This window comes from Emys orbicularis, chromosome 5 (assembly GCF_028017835.1).
Source record: "Emys orbicularis isolate rEmyOrb1 chromosome 5, rEmyOrb1.hap1, whole genome shotgun sequence".
Lineage (NCBI taxonomy): Eukaryota > Metazoa > Chordata > Testudines > Emydidae > Emys > Emys orbicularis.
Window position 1 is genome coordinate 128,955,772 of NC_088687.1, and position 21,707 is coordinate 128,977,478.

Sequence of the window (21,707 nt, forward strand, 5' to 3'; positions counted from 1 at the left end):
TCTTTCCTGTCAACCTCTGCTACATCTCTGAGGTGAGAAGTAAAGTCACAGACCATGGTCGGTATCAACTGCTACAGATGGACCCTGGAGGATGAAATCCTCCTGCTAGCCACAGATAGGAGATCTTCTACCCACAATACCAGGACTGTCTCAAGCGTGTGACCTTGCCTGAAGTGCAAATGGGTGAGGTCCAGCTGTAATGGAAGCAGTTCTTGGCTAATCACTCAAAAATGGGAGCTCTGACACCAGAGGAGCTGGAAAGGTTTCCTGAGGATTGGCTGGGACTTTGCTGTACTTTAGAAGGGACAGAAGGCTGCTCTCTATGAAGGCGGCATTGGACCTTGCTGCCAACAAGGTACCTTTCACCATCTAGAATGGGCCTGGATCTGCATCTCAGGATCTTGGAGTTGCAGGGAAGGATGAGGAGAATCCCTCAATCCTTCTCTCCAGCATTGCAAGCCTTTTTTAAGGCTCTGGCTGTGCGCGTGTCTCAACCCGCCTCACCCAGCCTCGCTGAGGCTGAGGACACTGGCACTGGGTGGGTGCATCAACCCACCTCTCCCGGCATTGCCAGCCCCTCTGAGGCCATCAGCACGGGGTGGGCATGTGTCTCAACCCCCACACCTGGCATTGCCAGCCCCTCTGAGGCCACTGGCACTGGGTGTGCGTGTGTGTCTCAATCCCGTCACCCGGTATCCCCCAGCCCCTCTGAGGCCACTGACACTGTGTGTGTGTGTGTGTGTGTGTGTGTCTCTTAATCCCCTCACCCGGTATCCCCCAGCCCCTCTGAGGCCACTGGCACTGAGTGTGCATGTGTCTCAATCCCCTCACCCGGCATCGCCAGCCCCTCTGAGGCCACTGACACTGTGTGTGTGTGTGTGTGTGTGTGTGTGTGTGTCTTAATCCCCTCACCCGGTATCCCCCAGCCCCTCTGAGGCCACTGGCACTGAGTGTGCATGTGTCTCAATCCCCTCACCCGGCATCGCCAGCCCCTCTGAGGCCACTGGCACTGGGTGTGCGTGTGTGTCTCAACTGCCCTTCCCCAGGCTGTCTGAGCCCATAGGCTCCGGGGAGCGTGTCTCTCAGCCCCTCCCCAGCTCTGAGGCGCAAGCACTGCAGTGGCCCCAACAACCCCCCCGAAGAACTGAGGGCGGGGGTAGGACGGGCATCGGGCCTCACCCCCACTCTCCCTGAAGCGCGCATGCCCATTTCCCAACAAGGATCGCATCACTAACCCCTCATTACCACTGCGCATGCGTTCACCGCTGTAACGCGTCCACATCTCATCTCAGGTTAATGAATTAATACACACGCGAGAGGAGCAAAGGCTCGGGCGAGGCTGTTCTTTTGCGGTTTCAGCCAGGGATATTTTGACATTTTATCTCAGCCAGAGCACGCGATACTTAACAGAGCAATACTTCCTTAACAGACACCTCCCGCCCCCCGCGCCTAGCATGAGCGCATGCGCATGTGTACTACATATGGCGCCGTGAGGCCGCTATGTCTTCTGGGAGTTGTAGTCCGGAAAGGGCCATTGAATGGGGCATCGCTGCTGTATAAGCGCTCCTGTGGCTAGTCCATCCCCTGTGGGCGGGGTGAGTGTGCAGTGCGGCCCTATGGCGGCGGGGGTGAGAGGTCAGCGGCTTGCAGACCTGGCCAATGGGAGGATCGTGGCTGGAGGGGGCGGAGCTCGCTGTGTTTTGTTCAATTGCCATTGAGGAGCGTTGTTCACATATGCGGAGGGAGGCGGCCCGGGCTGGCCTTGGAGGGCAGGTACCTGGTGGGGGCAGCGGGGCGGGCACGGGGAATGAGTGTGAGTCCGGGAGGGAGAGCGGCGGGACAGGTATCGGTGTCGCTATCAGCCGGGGGGGCAGTGGAGACAAGGACAACGGGGGCCCGGTACAGATGCCGCGGGTGGGGGGTCACAGGTACCAGCTGCAGTGGGGGGAGGTACCGGGCGCAAGTAGCTTCCGCGGGGGGACGAACTGCGGGGCCGGGCACAGGTCCCTGGGCGGCGGCGGGGGGAGTGGGGGAGCGAGCTGCGGGGCCGGGCACAGATTCCTGAGCGGCGGGGCGAGCTGCGGGGCCGGGCACAGGTCCCTGGGCGGCGGCGGGGGGAGTGGGGGGGGGCGAGCTGTGGGGCTGGGCACAGGTCCCTGGCCGGGGGGGGGGGAGTGGGGGAGCGAGCTGCGGGGCCGGACACAGGTTCCTGAGCTGCGGGGCCGGGCACAGGTCCCTGGGCGGCGGCGGGGGGAGTGGGGGGGGGCGAGCTGTGGGGCTGGGCACAGGTCCCTGGCCGGGGGGGGGGGGGGAGTGGGGGAGCGAGCTGCGGGGCCGGGCACAGGTTCCTGAGCGGCGGGGCGAGCTGTGGGGCTGGGCACAGGTCGCGGGGGGGGGGGGGGCGAGCTGTGGGGCTGGGCACAGGTCCCGGGGGTGGGGTGGGGGTGAGCTGCGGGGCCGGACAGGTCCCTGGGTGGCGCGTGTGTGTGTGAGCTGCAGGCCGGGCACAGGTCCCTGGGTGGCGCGGGTGTGTGTGTGAGTTGCGGGTCGGCCACGGGTCCTTGGAGGGTGGGGGTGTGAGCTGCGGGGCCGGGCACAGGTCCCGGGGGGGGGGGGGGCGGGGGAGCGAGCTGTGGGGCCGGCCACAGGTCCGGGGGATTGGCAGGGCAGGTGGTTGGAGGCATGGGCTGCAGGGACAGGCGTAAGTCTTGGGTGGGAAGGGGCAGGGCACATGTACTGGCGGTGTGTGGAGTAGTTTGCTAGGCTGGGCACAGGTACGGGGGGGGGGCAGTTAACCAGGCCTGCACAGGCACCAGCTCGCCCTGTGTGTGTATGGTGCTGATGGGGGCACAAGCAATGGGGCCAGGCATAGGTACCATAGGCATGTGAGGTGGGGGGGGGCAGAGGGGCGAGCACAGCTACTAGCTGTGGGTGGGAAGGGGGGGGAACGGGCAGGCAGCGGGGCTGGGCATAGGTACTGGCTGTGGGATTTGGGGGATCAGCTGGGGGAGTGACCACTCAGATATGTTTCACAAGGGGTAGTGGAGGGGCTGGACATGGCTTTGTGGACAGAAGGGCTTGGGTACTGGCTGATGGGCAGCGAGGTCAGGGTAGCAAGGCACCTTGGTTCCTCTGCCTTAGTGCATCTCCCTTGGGGAGAGCATACAAGTGCTGGCTGAAAGGGCTGGTCAGAAGGGCCCTATTCTCTTGGGATGGTATGGGTACTGAGCACCCCTCCCTCCACCAAGTGTAAGAGGGGAAGGAGGGACTTGTGCAGTGCTGATATATAGGATAGGGGGTGGGATTGTGTGTGTATGTATGTACACTGAAGGGTGGCTTAGTGTTTGTGTGGAAGTGGAGGTGATCATGTAGTACCTGTGTTAGTGTAACAGAAAACCACTGAGCACTACTTGCTTGAGGAGGTGTGATTCCTCACTCATGGCTGTAAATTGGTGACAATATCTATAATGGAGTTGTATTTAACATGATAACCTCTTGTCTCGATTAACAATTTTTAGTTATAGTAATTTTTAATATTTGTATTTGGTGTCAGGTAATACAGGCTCAGAATAAATGTTCGCTTCCCACCACCCTTTCAGCTGTTTACATTTGTTTTATAGTTGGAGTGGAAACAAACTTGGTTTTGGCAGAATAAAAATGTAGTAACATCAATAATTGCTGCCTAGATTAAAATTGGGTTTTATGTATTGCACTGTTATAGGTTAGAAGATAAAGCTGCTCCTCTAGGCAAAGAATTCTCTGGCCCTTATGTAAATGTATATATGTTTGTATATGAATTTTGCAAAGATAAATTTCTTTGGTGTTCATGTAAACACTAGCTCTTAGCACATTATTTTGTATTATGTCATAAAATATACATCCTGAAATATTTTAAGAGCTAAATAATTACTCCTTCAGCAGTTGAGGCATATGCAGTGGAACCAAGTTGTGTTAATATAGCTACACGTCTTCAACAATATCAATATTAGTCTTTTTGCAGTTCATTCCAAAATGTTGTTGTTTTTTGATAACAAATGCCTTTGTGGTTGGTGAACTAATTCTCATGTTAGTTGGTGAACTAATTCTCATAGCTTAAAGCATTTCAAGATCCGTTGGGATAGAAGATGTGATGTAAGTGTAAGATTGTTATTATGACAAACTCACATTGGCTGTATCTTTTTTCCAAACTGTGAGTTGGGTTTTTTTGTTTTTTTTGTTTTGTTTTTTTTAAGTGCAGTGAAATTCGTTCTCTGCAGTCACCCAAGTGACCAGCAAAACTAAGTTGCCTAGGAGAGGAAATCTTTAAAGGTCAAATAAAATTGTACTGGAAACCTTGCACACTCTAAAAAGGTAACTTTAAGATTAGGGGGATCTTTGCTGGAGATGGCCTTGTATTTTAGTATCATATATATCTTTTTCTAAACCTTGCCTGAGTTCTAAAAATAAAACCCTCTTTTTATGTACATCCTATCATATCTTTCCTAACTGTGCCAATAAATAGCTCTTTGAAAAATAGAATGCTTTATAGTAGTAACAGTACTTTAGGTCGTCTGATGGAGAGGAGCCTGAACTGTTCATGGGAAATCAGAACAGATAGATACTGTTTTGTTTTGGTTTTTTAAATGTGCATGCTGAGTTGTAGGCCTCAGGATGAGTTTAGCCAGCTGGTCAAATCTATTTTCTGGTCCACTGTGCTTACATTAAAATTAGCTCGTGTGAGCTGTTGCAGGCTTCGCTGTACATTGCCCTGAATTTTTGTGTTTTGCAGCTTTAAAATGTGATTAATCTTATAAAAATAGCTTTGAGCACAAGTCTTTGAGAGTATTTGGTAAGGAAAATGTTTTAATTATACTTTGTGTATGTGTGCTATGAATTGGAGTCTCAATGTTCAGAGCACAAAATTCCAAAAGTCTCCTTAATGAAGCATGGGATTTAAGTTGGGATTGTATTAAAAGTTTAAATGATTATTGAAGCTTTTCAGGCATGAGTGCATGATCAAGCCAACGAGGACTTTTTGTTTATTCCTGTATAACTATCCCATTTTTGAATTGGAATGTAACTTAAAGATTTGCTTATGGGGAGGACATGTGCTTGGGGTGAAGTGTAGGCAGATAATAGCAATTTACAGTACCTTAAATCTGATTTTAAAAAAAAAGTCTATTTTAAATTACTATTATATGTTGCTCTAATGACTTTTTAAAAATAGGATTGCTGCTACTTTATATCAGATCCCTAGGAAGCATTCATCCATATTTTTTCTGTTCTCTGTGTTGTGAAATACAAACTTGTACTCAACTACAGTTTTCACTAGAATATTCAAGTGCATTCTGTGTATGAGACATAAACATAAAATATCTGGCTATAATTATTTTGTTAATACTTGGCTCAGTGATGACTGGATGAGCCATATGGTGGTAAACTTCTACAAAATTTTATGTTGGAATAACCGGACTGTATTCTGTAGGCCTCAATCGCAGAAAACCAGCAGTTTGTGTCTAGCCCAACCTGTAACACTCCATATCTTAAATATTTAATATAATATAGCTCACTTACTACGTTTCAAAAACTATATTGAATTCCAATATTCTACTTTTCTTCTCTTTAAATGCAAGTTTTGTGCAAAGTATTATGATTTGGATGGGAAGAGAGAAGTATTATGAATAGTGCTTTCATTTTTTCTACATTAAGTTTTAGAAATCCAGTTTGTATGTCAGAACTTGTGGGAAATTTAGTTGATGTGATTGGAAAGCTTAATGTAGTAATTTAAAGTAATGTCATAGTAACATTACTACTTAATTTTTTAAACCAAAATTGTGTGTTGTGTGGGGTAATTTCCCCCCCTCTCCCCCCAATCCCCAAGAATTCCTCTGGAGTCTGGTAGCCATTGTTGGGTTTTTGCCCCCCACCCCCCAAAACACATTCCTTTGTGTTAACAGCAATGATGATGGCAGTTCTGGTCACCTCCTGTGGTTTGATAGATTATTCCCTTTAGAAACGTGTACTTAAAACTTTCCAACCCTGATTTTTGTTCCTGCAATAAATTTTATGATGCCACTTAGAGTTGTATTTGAGGAATCTGTTTTTTGTTTTTGCTTTGATTTTTTTTTTTAATAGTAAGATAAATCTCTTGTCAGACCATGTTAGAAGGTAGGTGATCGTGGGTTTATATTTTCATTTTTTTAAGACTTTAACACACACAGTTGTTCTTTGCATTCTTTGCATGTTTGAGGGAGGTGATGAGAACACTTAAAACATAGAAGAATTTTTCTGTTTGGGCATGAGTTTATAATAAGTTCAAATTTTCTCTGTTAAGGGATCTGAATTATAGTATTTCATAGGAAAATTTAAGTTAAACTTTTAAAAACTATGTTTCTATGAAAAAAAAGCTTGTTTAGTATCTAAAATATTCTCTTTAGAAGTCTTTGGTTATAAAGATGTAATTTATCATGCTCTCCTTATTTTTATGGCAATAGATTTTGTCCAGTGTTTGCTGTAAGATATTTTTGCTACTTTGATGTAAATATTTTCACAATGCCTCAATCCATTTTATGCAGAGATACAATGGGATAATCCAAAAATATCAGAAATCTAGCATGGCAGATTATGTAAATGGCTCCTGCCTCTTGTCTCCCTCCTATAATATCTAGCTTCTAAATTTTCACAGGCACACTTGTAGCATCTTTACAGTGTGGCCAAGAGCATTTCTGTTTATCCAGCTGAAGGAAACAGTTTATGACAGTAAATGACAGTATGTATATTATATTGTGAAACAAAAAAGGGGTGCTTCTGTTATTGGGGAGATTATGGGGGAGTCATTTGATACAAGATAGTCTGTGCTAACTATGGGGAGAAAAATAATGTTGTGCTAGCTGAATATGTAGCTCCTAATACTGCATATCTGTAGTGGTTGATATTAGTGTATAAGTGGACTATATTAGTAAAGTGGATACATACCTGAGAAGCAGTGATTTGTACTGACAACTTTTTTTTGGACATGTCTTGAGGCTTATGTGGTTAACATCTTAGCTGTCAGTGTTTATTAAGTATTCTTTCATACATTTATATTATAAAAGAAACAAAATATTGCATAAGAATATAAGAGTGGCCATACTGGGTCAGACCAATGATTGATCTAGCCCAGTGTCCTGTCTTCCGACAGCACTCAATACAAAGTACTTTAGAGGGAATGAACAGAACAGGGCAATTTCAAGTGATCCATTCCCTGTCATCCACTCCCTGCTTCTGGCAGTCAGAGTTTAGGGACACCCTAAAGAAAGAGTGTGGAGTTGTATCCCTGACCATCTTGGCTATAGCCTACATGAACTTATCTAGTTCTTCCTTGAACCCAGTTATACTTTAGGCCTTCACAAGGCATTCCACAGGTTGACTCAGCAAAGAGTCCTGTGGCACCTTATAGACTAACAGACGTATTGGAGCATGAGCTTTCGTTCAGCCACGAAAGCTCATGCTCCAATACGTCTGTTAGCCTATAAGGTGCCACAGGACTCTTTGCTGCTTTTACAGATCCAAACTAACACGGCTACCCCTCTGATACTTGACACAGGTTGACTGTGCATTGTGTGAAGAAGTACTTCCTTTAGTTTGTTTTAAACCTGCTGCCTATTAATGTCATCATGTGACCCCTGGTTCTTGTGTTATGTGAGGGGTTAAATAACACTTTCTTATTCACTCTCCACACCATTCATAATTCTATAGACCTGTATCATATCTCCCCTTAGTCCTCTCTTTTCAAAGATGAACAGTCCCAGTGTTTTTAATCTTGCCTCATATGGAAGCTGTTCCATACCTTTAATCACTTTTGTTGCCCTTCTTTGAACCTTTTTCAATTCTAATATATCTTTTTTGAGATGGTGCTACCAGAACTGCACACAGTATTCCAGGTGTGGGCATACCAGTGCTGCACATTGAGTGGATGTTTTCAGAGAACTATCTACAATGACTCCAAATCTTTCTTGCATACTAACAGGCTCTAAATTAGCTATCATTTTGTATGTATAGTTTTCCAGTGTGCATTACTTTGCATTATCAACATTTATCATCTGCCATTTTGTTGCCCAGTCACCCAGTTTTGTGCGATTCCTTTGTAATGCCTCACAGTCTGCTTTGGACTTAATTATCTTGAGTAATTTTGTATCATCTGCAAATTTTGCCACCTCACTGTTTACTCCTTTTCCCAGATCGTTGATTCAGTCCATATTTTTTTAAATAATATATAAAATTCTATGAAATCTTAAAGCCAATGAGGTTGTTTTCTTAATTCTAAAACTTTGTTAGAGGGACCCTGAAAGTCAAATTTCGCAGAAAAAATAAGTTTTGGTGATGGGTTTAAATTAAAGGCAAATTTACTGAGCATAAGCCCAAATATGAAGTATGTGTGTACTTTAGGCTATCCACTGGAATTTTTTAAAAGAAGATCTACAGTATTCAAATCAAATATTGTGGCATTATGCTAATGCAAGAAAACCCAAAAGATGGAAAATAACTACGAATCAAGTGAAATGGACTATTCTGGACAATGAAAACCAGTTGCATGGAATACTGAAACTGCACAAATAGTGGAAAAGCTAGATTTTGATGTATACATTAAAAAGATCTTCCAGTCATTCTTCAGTTCTTAATTTAACTGTTTATACGTTTATTTTATATTGGGAAAGACTGATGTATGAAAGCATAGTTGTTCTGACTCTTTCATTTGTTAAAGAGGGAGTTACGTGGCTCAGGCAGGCTTGTTACTAAATGTATTTATTTACATGAAAAGACAGTCAATTTATCAATAGCATTTTCAGCTGTGATATTAAAAAAAAACAAAAAACCCTTTTTGTTGATGATGAAAACTGAATTTGTACCTAATTTATTTTTCACCATTTGAACTTTGTTCATATCTCACTTCAAACAGTGAAACAGGCTTATTAGTTTTACCGAATGGTTCTTATGCCCTAATGCAGCAGTTCCCAAACACTTTCCCTGCATGACACCATGTTCAGATGTATTGATTCCTATGATCTCAGACAGCATGGAGGATGCCGTTTAAAAATGGTGTCCTCCATGTAGCATGACCTCTCACACACCTGTTGATTTCAGTTGGGCTTCATGTGAGCAGAGGGTTCCGCTTGTACAGATCCAGTTGTAGGATCAGGGCCAAAGAGTATAAAAATTAATCATACTGCATTACTTAACTGGCAACAGCAAACACATACTAGATGCTAGTTTTGCAAAAAAGTTTTAACAAAAATGATAAAACATCATTGCCATTATTCATACCAATGGAAGAGTTGTGTAGCATAGCAGAAAGAGTTATCAGGCTGTTCCTGAACTGATTGAGCCAAACTGAGCAGGGGAGGGTTGATGGAGAAATCCAGTACAGCACCCTGAATACATTTTTTTTGAAGGACATGCATTGTTTCTCAAAGTTTATGTAGTGGGAAGGCAGGATATAATATAGAATAGCTTTTCTCTGAAGAATGTCTGGCTTTTTAAAATTTATTTAAACATTTACCTTGCTCTGAAAAATATTAATTTAGACAACAAGCACAGGACTTGGTGGTGATGGGGGACTTCAACTACCCAGACATCTGTTGGGGAAGATAACACAGCAGGGCACAGATTATCCAGCAAGTCCTCGGAATGCACTGGATACAATTTTTTTATTTCAGAAGGTGGGGAAAGCAACTAGGGGAGAGGCTATATTAGATTTGATTTTGACAAATAGGGAGGAACTGGTTGAGAAGTTGAAAGTGCTGGGCAGTTTGGGCAAAAGTGATCATGAGATGATAAAGTTCATGATTCTAAGGAATGATAGGGAAAACTGCAAAATAAAGATAATGGATTTCAAAAAGGCAGACTTTAGCAAGCTAAGGTAGTTGGTAGGTAAGATCCCATGGGAAGCAAGTCTAAAGGGAAAAGCAGTTTGAGAGAGTTGGCAGTTTTTCAGAGAGTATGAAGATCACAAAAGCAAACTATCCCACTGCGTAGGAAAGATAGGAAGTAGGGCAAGAGACCACAATGCCTTAACCAGGAGATCTTCAGTGATTTGGGGGCACCACCAAGTCTTGCTCTGCCCTGGTCTCAGCCCTGCTTTCAACTGTGGCTTCTGACCACAGTTCTGGGGAAGGGAGGGGGACACCAGTTCCATTATGGGGAAGGGGAGGCGTGACTGAAAATGTTTAGGGGGACCCCTCGTGTAACACTTTTGCGCAAAAAAAAAAAAGCAAGCATCATTCTGGGATGTATTAGCAGGAGTGTTTTAAGCAAGCCATGAAATGTAGTTCTTTCATTCTACTCTGTGCTGATAAGGGTTCAGCTGGAGTAATGTGTCCAGTTCTGGGTGCCACATTGCAGGAAAGATGTGGACAAATTGGAGAAAGTCCAGAGGAAAATAAGAGACTGGACTGAAATCCAGGGCCTCTATGGTGGCATTCTCAGAAATGCTTCCAGTTCCATGCGCAGGGCCGGGTAGGCAGGCAGAGCTTCAGAGTCTCAGTGCATGGATGAGACGATGGTGTAGGGAGGAGGGGGGTTTAGATTTATTAGGAACTGGGGAAACTTTTGGGATAGGGGGAGCCTATACAGGAAGGATGGGCTCCACCTAAACCAAAGTGGTTCCAGACTGCTGGCACTTAACATTTTAAAAGGTTGCAGAGCTGTTTTTAAATTAAGAGATGGGGGGGAAAGCCGATTGCTGCAGAGGGGCACGTGGATCGGACAGAGACTTCTCTTAGAGGAGAGTCTATTGATAGAGATTCTGTAGGTTTCAGTCAGGAGGAGAGGATAAAGTATGGGCCAGATCAGACGAGAAACATTCACATAAAAAAGAATCTGACACATCAGAAAAGGGCAGACAAATAAACAGTGACAAGTTTTTTTTTAAAGTGCTTGTACACAAATGCTAGAAGTCTAAATAATAAGATGGGTGAACTAGAGTGCCTCGTGTTAAAGGAGGATATTGATATAATAGGCATCACAGAAACCTGGTGGAGTGAGGACAATCAATGGAATACAATCATTCCAGGGTACAAAATATATTGGAAGGACAGAACAGGTCATGGGGGGTTGGGGGGGAGTGACACTATATGTGAAAGAAAACGTAGAATCAAATGAAGTAAAAATCTTAAATGAATCCACATGTTCCATAGAATCTCTATGGATAGTAATTCCATGCTCTAATAAGAATATAACAGTAGGGATCTGTTATCGACCACCTGACCAGGACAGTGATAGTGACTATGAAATGCTAAGGTTGATTAGAGAGGCTATCAAAATAAAGAACTCCGTAATAGTGGGGGATTTCAATTATCCTCATATTGACTGGGTACATGTCACCTCAGGACGAAATGCAGAGACAAAATGTCTCAATACTTTAAATGACTGCTTCTTGGAGCGGCTGATACAAGAACCCACAAGGGGAGAGGCAATTCTCGATTTAGTCCTGAGTGGAGCGTAGGATCTGGTCCAAGAGGTAACCTTAACAGGACCTCTTGGAAATAGTGACCATAATGTAACAACATTGAACATTCCTGTGGTGGGAAGAACACCTCAGCAGCCCAACACTGTGGCATTTAATTTCAGAAAGGGGAACTATGCAAAAATGAGGTTAGTTAAACAGAAATTAAAAGGTACAGTGACTAGAGTGAAATGCCTGCAAGCTGCATGGACACTTTTCAAAGACACCATAATAGAGGCCCAACTTAAATGTATACCCCAAATTAAAAAAACACAGTAAAAGAACTAAAAAAGAGCCACTGTGGCTTAACAACTATGTAAAAGAAGCAGTGAGAGATAAAAAGGTATCTTTTAAAAAGTGGAAGTCAAATCCTAGTGAGGTTAATAGAAAGGAGCATAAACACTGCCAAATTAAGTGTAGAAATGCAATAAGAAAAGCCAGAAAGGAGTTTGAAGAACAGCTAGCCAAAAACTCAAAAGGCAATAACAAAATGTTTAAGTACATCAGAAGCAGGAAGCCTGCTAAACAACCAGTGGGGCCCCTGGACAGTCGAGATACAAAACGAGCACTTAAAGACGATAGTCATTGCGGAGAAACTAAATGAATTCTTTGCTTCAGTCTTCACGACTGAGGGTGTTAGGGAAATTCCAAACCTGAGCCATCCTTTGTAGGTGACAAATCTGAGGAATTGTCACAGATTGAAGTGTCATTAGAGGAGGTTTGGGAATTAATTGATAAACTTAACAGTAACAAGTCACGGGGACCAGATGGCATTCACCCAAGAGGTCTGAAAGAACTCAAATGTGAAGTTGTGGAACTATTAACTATGGTTTGTAACCTGTCCTTTAAATCTGCTTCTGTACCCAATGACTGGAAGATAGCTAATGTAACGCCAATATTTTCCCTGCCCCACCACAATCCCTCAAAATAATGTGGCTTTTTTCTCTTAAAGGTCATACTTTTTAAACCTTTTATTTCCCAATTTGATTGTGAAGTGTGTAATGGCTTTCTGCCTTCAAGTTTTCTGTTTGACGTTGAACTTTTTAAATTTTGGATAGGTGGAACCATAATATATCACATCATGGGTCTCCAAAGGTCTGCTGCATTGGCAACTTCAGAGCTCAAGAACTATCCCTAATCTGCATAAAATGGAGCAGTTTGTATCCATCCTGATCCTAAATAGGGAGGTTCAAGTGAGAACTGTGGGATACAACATGTACAGCTCTGTCTTAATTTGAGCAGCAAGTCTGCTTGAGACTAAATGGAGTGGGGTCCTGTAGCCTCCATAGGCCATAACTCCATATGAAAGATGTGGCTGGCCCAATTCAGCCACAGGCTCTTCGTATGCCATTTTAGTGAATTGTTTGCCTTCATATGATGTGTGATATCATAACACTTCCAAAAAGTAGATCTATCTTCATAACATATTGGGGGGGCGGGGACGACACTTTTCCTCATAAGAACTTGTAGTAACTTTAAAGTGCTACTACATGCTTTTGTACACTGCTTCCTGCTGTTTGTGAAAACGGGGTTTTTTATATATATTTAGGGGTGTGTGATTTGAGTCTAGATTCATAAGTACTGCACGGTTCACCTGCCAAAGTTTGTCAAAGACTTAGCCCAACTGTCCAAGTCTAACACACTTGCTGGTCTTTATTTACATTATCTATTTGTATTATATTAGTGCCCAAAGCCCCAACTAGGATCAGAGCACCACTGTAGTAGGTGCTATACGTAGGAAAAGACAGTTCCTGTGCTGCTGTGCTTTCAGCTCAATTTGAGGCAAGACTTGAGTGAGGCAAGTTAAAAAGGTGGGGTGAAGAAAGAGAGAAGAGGAATGAAAATCGTATCACATGGATACTTGCATACATTGGTTCAAATGATGTTGGATTAATTTCTTTTAGTGTAAAATACACACCTAAAGCTTTCTGTAAACTTAGTTTCACAATGCCTTGTTTCTGATGTAAACTTCCAACAACAAAAGGGAGAGACCAGACTTGTATGGCATGTATATAACAGAGACTCACTGTTCCTTGGAATGAAGGGCATTTGGGAGGTATAATGGTAGAACTACTGTTCAGAGAAACAAATTTGAAAATATTGGCCTGCTGTATTGCTCAGTACTTGTGGGGGAGCACATCTGGACGGCTGCATGTGTGCCTTCTTCCCCCACCAGTACTGTGCTTTAGATAGTCCTGTTTAATATTTGGACAGGACACTGCTGAACTTCTAATAAAAGATATTGCCTCACCCACCTTGTCTCTGAACTCCTAAGTGGTAAGATTTAACCATTAATGGGTGCTCTACCCTTTAGTCCCTTGTGACACACATCTGTTCAGAAACTTGGCACTTATGACAAGTCAGATAAGAGCTTTGAAAAATAAGGCAATAACTTTGGAAAATTAATAATTCCTACACCTTAAAAATACTAGACTTTCCCCTAAAATATATCATTCAAGAAGTGCATAGCACTTGTGTTTTTATTAAATGTCTCCATTGTTGTGTTTAAATTCTTACTGCAAGACAAAAGATGATGAAACTGAGAGTGATTTTCTTGCACTTAAAGAGAAGGGGGGACTCTAAAGATGTCAGAGTTGGGAACAGAAGCCACAGACTTCTTTTTAGCCTTTGAACTTAATTTAAGCTTAAACTCTCCTCCAAGTTTGTCTGTAAAATGGGGCTACATCACTAGCATTCTGTAATATCTAGTTCAGCTAACTTCCAGAGTTGGAAGTCACATACATTACAGCCAAGAGGTTGGGTATGTATTTTTATTTTATTGTGAGGAGACTTTTCCCCCCCAAACCTATGCCAGAGAGTAAGATATTACATCACTAACTGAAACTACAGCACTACTAGATGTATTAGAAAGATAAATCTATATCGATCCATCTTGGGGAATACGTATGTTTTTTTATTCTTTTGAAGCAAAAATCTCAGAGTGTTGGGATCAAATTCTTAATGCCATGGAAGATGTTAAACTGATGCTTTCTGATGTACAGATGTAAAATTAAGTGTGGCAGCTGTGATTTCTGTAATGCCATAAAGTATGTCCTCCTGAAAATATCAGGCTAGGTATTTTATGACTTAAGTTTTCATTTGAAAGGCAAGAGGGTGACTTACTTTTATTTTAATAAACATTACTAGCCATTTGGGGAGCCAGAAATAATGGTAATATTGGTAGTTTGATGGAATTATAGCCAACTCTGGCTACATTTCTGACCCTGGTTTCTGGAACTAAACCAATAACTGTGGCCCTAATTTTCCCCTGTTGAAATTAATGGATGTTTTGTTACAGGCTCAGGGAAGACTAAGTTGGGAGAGTGCATTGTGGTACTGAAATATTTGGATTTATGGTAGTGACTCTAGTTAAGATTGCCTTGAGCGCCTCATTTACAGCAAGGATAAAATCCCTCTATTTCAGGGGTTCTCAAACTGTGGGTTGCGACACCATTTTAATGGGGTCACCAAAACTGGTGTTAGACTTTCTGGGGCTGAGGCTGAAGCCAAAGCCTGAGCCCCACCGCCTGGGGGTCCTTGGGAAGGGGGGCAATGTATGCTCTAGCCTTACCAACGTTTTCATTGTTGCTCCTTTCCTGGAATACATCCACCTCCTTTATTTCTCCACATTTCATCTATCGAAGCTATCTTTTCCACCTCATCCATGTCACTCCACCAATCGCTTGCCTAGGCAACAGCTTCTGTGATCCCCAGCACCCAGATGTAAGAATGAAAAGGGATGCAGCTTCAGCATATGGCTTTTTACAGAGCAAGTGGATTATTGTAAATGTCTGAAAATAGTTTCTACTTTTCTATTTCAGCCACAACTCAGACTTCTGGAATCCTTTGTATAACTGTCATGGTCAAGTTTCCTATACAGGGAATGTTTCTCTAACAACAAGAGTGGAGGGGAAATCTGATTTCCTTGGCAGTCCCTGGCTGGCAAAATACTTACATGAGTTTAGTCGATCAGCTTTAGTAAATACAGTTGAATGGATACTTGATTTGCTAGGATACTAGGTTTCTAGACTGGAAGAGGTGGATGTGATGTTTTTGGGTCTGAAAATCTCTTTAACAAATGGCAGATGGACCCAAGGGCTAGTGCTATAAATGTGTGGGTGAGCGTGTGTATACGGACATACGTGGAGGTTGACTGTCCTCCCAGCCCTCTCAGCTCCAAAAAAAAAGGGGAGGGGTAGCCCTCTCCATAAACAGGACCTTTCATCTAGGTCCTTAGTAAAAACCTGGCTAGTCCTTATTAACTGGTTCATATACTGCAATAGTGTTCAGAGGTCCCAGACAACATGTGCATTACCTTTTGTGTTAGGTGCTGCACACAAGAGGATGGGATCTGTGCCCAAAAGAACTTGCAGTGTAAAGACCTGATGGCATAGGGGAGGTCTGTCCATGTGGGTCAGCTTATCTGTGCTGAGTCCTCTTTACTGTTTTGGCTCCACTTGGGTATATGGGTCCACCGCTAGAGATCAACTTGCAGGATTGGTAACTCATTTAATTCTCAAATCAGTAGTATCTAGATGTAACACCTGTACAGTCTCACTCAGAGTTTATTGCATATATTTAAAAAAAAAAATTTTTGGTGGAAGTAGTATTTTAAGCTTTAGTCAGGAGGAGGATAAATTGCATGAAAAATTCAAGCAGGCTACATATGAAATGGTAAAACCACAGCTGCACACTTCTTTCTCAAGACATCCTCAAACAGTAATTTTTATTAAGTATGTCTGCAAAGGAAAACTGATGGCAAAATGATTGTTATAGAGAAGAGAATTTTATAATTTAAATAAAGTTTGTAAGGAAAGGTATCCAACCATTGTGCCAATGAAAATAGTGTACCTATGGAAGGATAAGAAATTAGTTTTTGTATCCGGAAAGTACTGTGTACATAGGCATTAAGTTTCAGACATCAGTTACAAAGCAGGTAGTGTGGAGGAGGGAGGGCAGCGTTGTGGCTGCATGTTCAACCTGAACATTGTTTAACCATTTAACCTATTACGTGTGCTAAACATAAATGAAGTTATGGTTTAATTGAATTGGAAATATAGACCACTTTGCTCAGCTGAATTTGTTTTTATGTACAGGAGAGCAGTTAAAATAAACTTGGAAGAGTTGTGGCCTTAACTATATTACAAATACCTTCTGGGATTAAAACTGAAAATGCACACTCTTCAATACTTATGCTGCTTCTACCCTGTACATTGCATTTCCCAAAGGGAATGAAAAGGGGGAGTCATTTCACTTTTTGGTTCCCATGCTCTATTATTATGCTATGATGTTTGGGATTACAAATGCTACAGACAAATGTTTAAATCTAAACAAAATTCACAATCATGCAATAGTAAAAAACATAGTTCTGTTTTTAAATTTAATAGCCTAAATTTCGGGCCTTGCAGTGTCGCTTTTTAAATACCTAGAAAGTGTTTTCCCTATTTCCCGAGTTGAAAGTTTACTGTTAGTAATAAGCTGCTACATATGTTTAGTCTTGATTGAGAGTAAGTTTGGGCTGCAGAATGGAGCTGTCTTGTCTGTTGTGCACTGTATCTTGTATCTGTTTTGTGCACTTTCAAGATAGATGATACAGCAGAAAGCCTTTTTAAATGACACTTGTACGCCTGTAGAGTTCACTTACATAACTAATCCTATATCCATTTGTTCTCACATAATTTTTCTCTTGTTGGCTTTTCTTTAAATATATTGCAGGTGTTTTGGGGGACACTTTAACGTGTGTGTGTTTAAATAAACAAAAACCCTCTGGTGACAAAGTGGTGCATTGAACATAAGGACTACCATATTGACTGTGAAGATACCAGGCTATGATCCTCTTTCTAGAGGTAGAAGCTAAATCTGGATCTTTCAGAGGAGGATGTGTAAACTTTCTTTATTGCATTAAATTGAATAGAACTATACCGTGGGAGGGAAAATTTCAGATTTGCCCTGAAGAATGAGGCTGACAAAACCACTAATGTACAATATTTAACTACTGTAGAAATAAACTAGTCTTAAAATGATTCCAGTGAAATTTTGAATCTCTCTATCCATAAAGCCAAGTGCCTTAAAATGCAGAGGTCTGACTGTACAGGACTGAAGGGGAAATAACAGATTTTTAAAACTTACAAAATCACTTAATAGCTTTCCGGTGTGCACACAGTCAAATATTATGGGAGCTTCCATGGTCAGAGGTATATAAAGCTCCTTTTTAGAGCCACACAAGGTCATGAAGTATCAGACCTTAAGCTGAACGTTTTCCACCTGGCCTGAGGCCTTAAACAGGCAAATTTCACATTTAGGGAGAGTAAGAAGAAAACAACTTTTCAGGAAGGCTTATTTATGTAACCAGAACAGCTGTTTGAAGCTTTTGAGAAGTGTGGAATGTTAGAATCGTCCTTGGGAGAAGGGTCAGTGGGCAGAGTAGATGAGGTGGTCAAAGGTACTTGGTAAATGCATTTTATTATATGTTACATAAGAATGGCCATACTGGATCAGACCAATGGTCCATCTAGCTGAGTAGCCTGTCTTCTGACAGGTCAGGGCCAGATGCTTCAGAGGAAATGAACAAACCTAGGCAATTTGTTGAGTTATCCATCCCCTGTCATCCAATTCCAGCTTCTGGCAGTCAGATATTTAGGGATAACTAGAGCATGGGGTTATGTCCCTGACTACTTTGTGCTAATAGCCATTGATGGACCTATCTTCCATGAACTTCTCTAATTCTTTTTTTAACCCAATTATACTTTGGGCCTTCATAGCATCCCCTGACAACAAGTTCTACAGGTTAACTATGTTGAAGTGCTTCCTTATGTTTGTTAAACCTACTACAGTAAAAGCTTTTTTAACTCGTATAGTCTGGCCCAGCAGCTCCCATTGGCCGGACTATAAATCGGACTTTCTATGAAGATAAGAAATGTCATTTATAGAGCTTTCTGTTGGTGCAGGGCTGCATGACACAGCTTTTACTGTACCTATTAATTTCATTGTGACACCCTTGGTTCTTGTGTTATGTGAAGGGGTAAATAATGATTCCTTATTCACTTTCTCAATACCATTCATGATTTTATAGGCTTCTATCATACCTACTCATAGTCATCTCTTTTCTAAGATGAACAGTCCGTCTTTTTAATCTCTCCTCATATGAAGACTGTTCAATGCCGCTAATAATTTTTGTTCACCTTCTCTGTACTTTTTCAAAATCTAATATATCCTTTTTTTTTTTTTAAGATGGGACGACAAGAACTGCAAGAAGTATTCCAGGTGTGGACATACCATGGATTTATTTAGTGGCATGATATTTTCTGTCTGATCTATCCCTTTCCTAATGGTTCCTAACATTGTTAGCTTTTTTGATTAGTGCTGCATCTTGAGCAGACTTTCAAAGGACTATCCACAATGACTTTCTTGAGTGGTAACAGCTAAATTGCACACTATAATTTTGTATGTATAGTTGGGATTATGTTTTCCAGTATGCATTACTTTGCATTTATCAACATTGAATTTCATCTGCCATTTTGTTGCCCTGACGCCCAGTTTTGTGAGATCCCTTTGTAATCTTTTGCATCTTTGCATAGTCAATTTTGGAATCTATGCATATATATTTTCTCTCTTTATTTGCTGTAACCATTACTGCCTACTGAATTGTCTACATAAATAGCTCCCTTTCTTAAACTCAGAACCAGTAACTGTATACAAGTAGCTGAAATTATTCCTTCAGTTTTTACTAGTTTGGCCTTGTGGACCCCAAACTTCACGAGTTGTTTTTGCTGGGACTTTTTGAAGATCCTTACAATCCATACTAGAGTCATAGATTCCAAGGCTAGAGAGGACCCTTGTGATTATCTATCTAGCATGACCTCCTATATAACACAGGCCATGGAACTTCCCCAAAATAATTCCTAGAGCAGATCTTCTGGAAAAACATCTGATCTTGGTGGGTTTTTTATAGTTTTTTTATTTCTTCTTTGTTTTTAAGTGTTTAAAAAAAAAACTGTTAAAGTTTGCCACTTCATTATTCATCCCTTTTCAGGTTATTAATCAATACAGAGAACACCAACCTTAATACTCACCTGTGGGGTATCCCATTATTAACCTCTTTCCATGGTGAGAGTTTGGCTGTTTATTCCTACTCTGTTGCTTCTTGTCTTTTAACCAGTTTTAAACTATAACAGGACTTGTCACTCTGTAGTTAATAAGATTCCTTTTTAGCCTCTTGTGTGGGACTGTATTTAGAAACCTTTTGAAGGGCTAAATAATTTTTATCTACTTGTTTCTTGCTTTCTCCTCCCCCTCCCCGCCCCCCGAGAGACATGGATTTCCCTTTATAAGGCTCAGCTAGCTTGCCCTGTGGTTTCACTATGCACTGTTTTATCTTACTTTCTATTCTAAATGTTAATTAAAACAAACTTTTCTGAAGAAAGAACATCTAGAAAACTCTCTTTGAGGGATGGGACCAGCAGTGCAGCTGGCCTTGGTCTGTTCTCAGGTTTTTCTTCTCCCCTCTCCTTCCCCCCCCCCCCCCCCCACTTGAGTGCAGTGAAGGGTCATTGGAGTGACATAGCCAGCTGGGCTACATCTTTGTACTCTCTGCTTCAGGTCCCCGAGCACTAGCCTCTCTGAAGAGTACAGTAAAACCTTCAGGGGCTTAGGGCACTATTATTCTGTCAGTGTTTAATGTGTAGAAATTCTTATTCCTAATGAATTATGAGTTTCATGTCAGTTTTCCCCCAGGATTCTTTGTTTTGTGTCTTGTTAGAGAGACTTAAATTGTTTGAACAGTTATTTCATTCTGTTTTAAATGGCACATGCTCATAAAAAGAGGGTGTGTTCAGATGAAATTAAATAAATCTGCTCCTATGATGGCTTGTTCCTAAACTTAATTAGCTGTTATCTGATTCATGTAATTTTGAAGAGTTTTTAATAGTTAAAATTAGCTGGTGGCTGTCTAGCCAAGTACTTTTTAAAAACCCAAAACATATTTTAGGCAACTAAAATATTTCAGTAAACTGCCTAGGACTGTATTTTCCTTGAAATATGTGTATATGGAGAGACTTAACAGAATGGATCAGTAGTCACTGCCCAAACTCCTTGAGTTCCAAACTAGTAAAGCTAATTCTAATAATGGTAAAAGCAATGTATGAAAGCCTTACTAGACCAGACTTTATAGCACAATATTAAAGGATATGGTGTAGTTATGCACCAGTTTAGTTCAGTAACACTATGTGGGAGAAACCTTTATTCAGATTTGGTGGAGAAAGAACCTCCAAAAAGCTATTTCTCCAGGTTTTCTGCAGCTGATGTCAATAGCAGGCACATATGGAACTGGATTTATCCTCTTCAAGTGCAGTTGTGTCTAGATGCTGTAAGTAGACTTTAAAAAGTCACTAGTGTGTTCATAGATTTTTAAGGAAGAGAACAGAGGTAATATAGGAATTTACATATTGGATCAGGCCTCTGAGGTTCATCTGGTTCAGTGTTCTCTCTGACAGTGGCCAGTACCATATGTTTCAGGTCAGGTTTTCTCAACGAGTGGTCACCTAAATGTACTTATTGAGTTACATCAGTGGATCTCAAACTTCTGTATTGGTGACCCCTTTCATATAGCAAGCCTCTGAGTGTGACCCCCCTCCCCTTATAAATTAAAACCACTTTTTAAATATATTTAACACCATTATAAATGCTGGAGGCAAAGCAGGATTTGGGGTGGAAGCTGATACCTCATGACCCCCTGAGGGGTCTCGACCTCCAGTTTGAGAACCCCTGGGTTACATGGTGTACTTATCTAGTACTTACTAAGTTAATGTGTATATTATATCATGGGTAAAAAATACTTAGTAAACCAGATGTTTTTTATACTAAAGCTATTTATTGGGTCATGACAGGCCATCAAAGTTTACAAAAGGGTCCTGAGCCCCAAAAGGTTGAGAACCACTGTTTCAGACGAAGATGCAAGAACCCAGCAGTATGAAGATGTGGGATAGTCACATCTGATCTTGGTGGTGTGTCTCATCCTGGTCTCTAATAGCTAGGTGTAAGTGCAGAAATGATGCTTAATATCTCTTCCAAAATTATCACTAATTATACCTTTTGGATAGTCTTGATATCCATATAAATGTCCAATTTCTTTTGAATCTTGCTAATTGCTTCCTATAGCAATTAGTTCCACAGTTGGACTCCTCGTTTATTTACATTTATTGGTTTTGAATTTGCCCGTTTAGTGCTATTGAAAGAAGGATTGTGTCCC

At 41.8% G+C, this 21,707-nt stretch overlaps 1 protein-coding gene across 1 annotated transcript in view; it reads left to right on the forward strand.

The window, feature by feature from the left end:
• The first annotated feature begins 1,726 nt into the window (after positions 1 to 1,726).
• The window catches only part of FAM53A (family with sequence similarity 53 member A), a 104,692-nt gene continuing 84,711 nt past the window's right edge, over positions 1,727 to 21,707 (forward strand). Inside the window, exon 1 of the mRNA XM_065404942.1 lies at positions 1,727 to 1,773. The gene's annotated coding sequence lies outside the window, so the exon portion shown is untranslated. The remainder of the gene's footprint in view (positions 1,774 to 21,707) is intronic.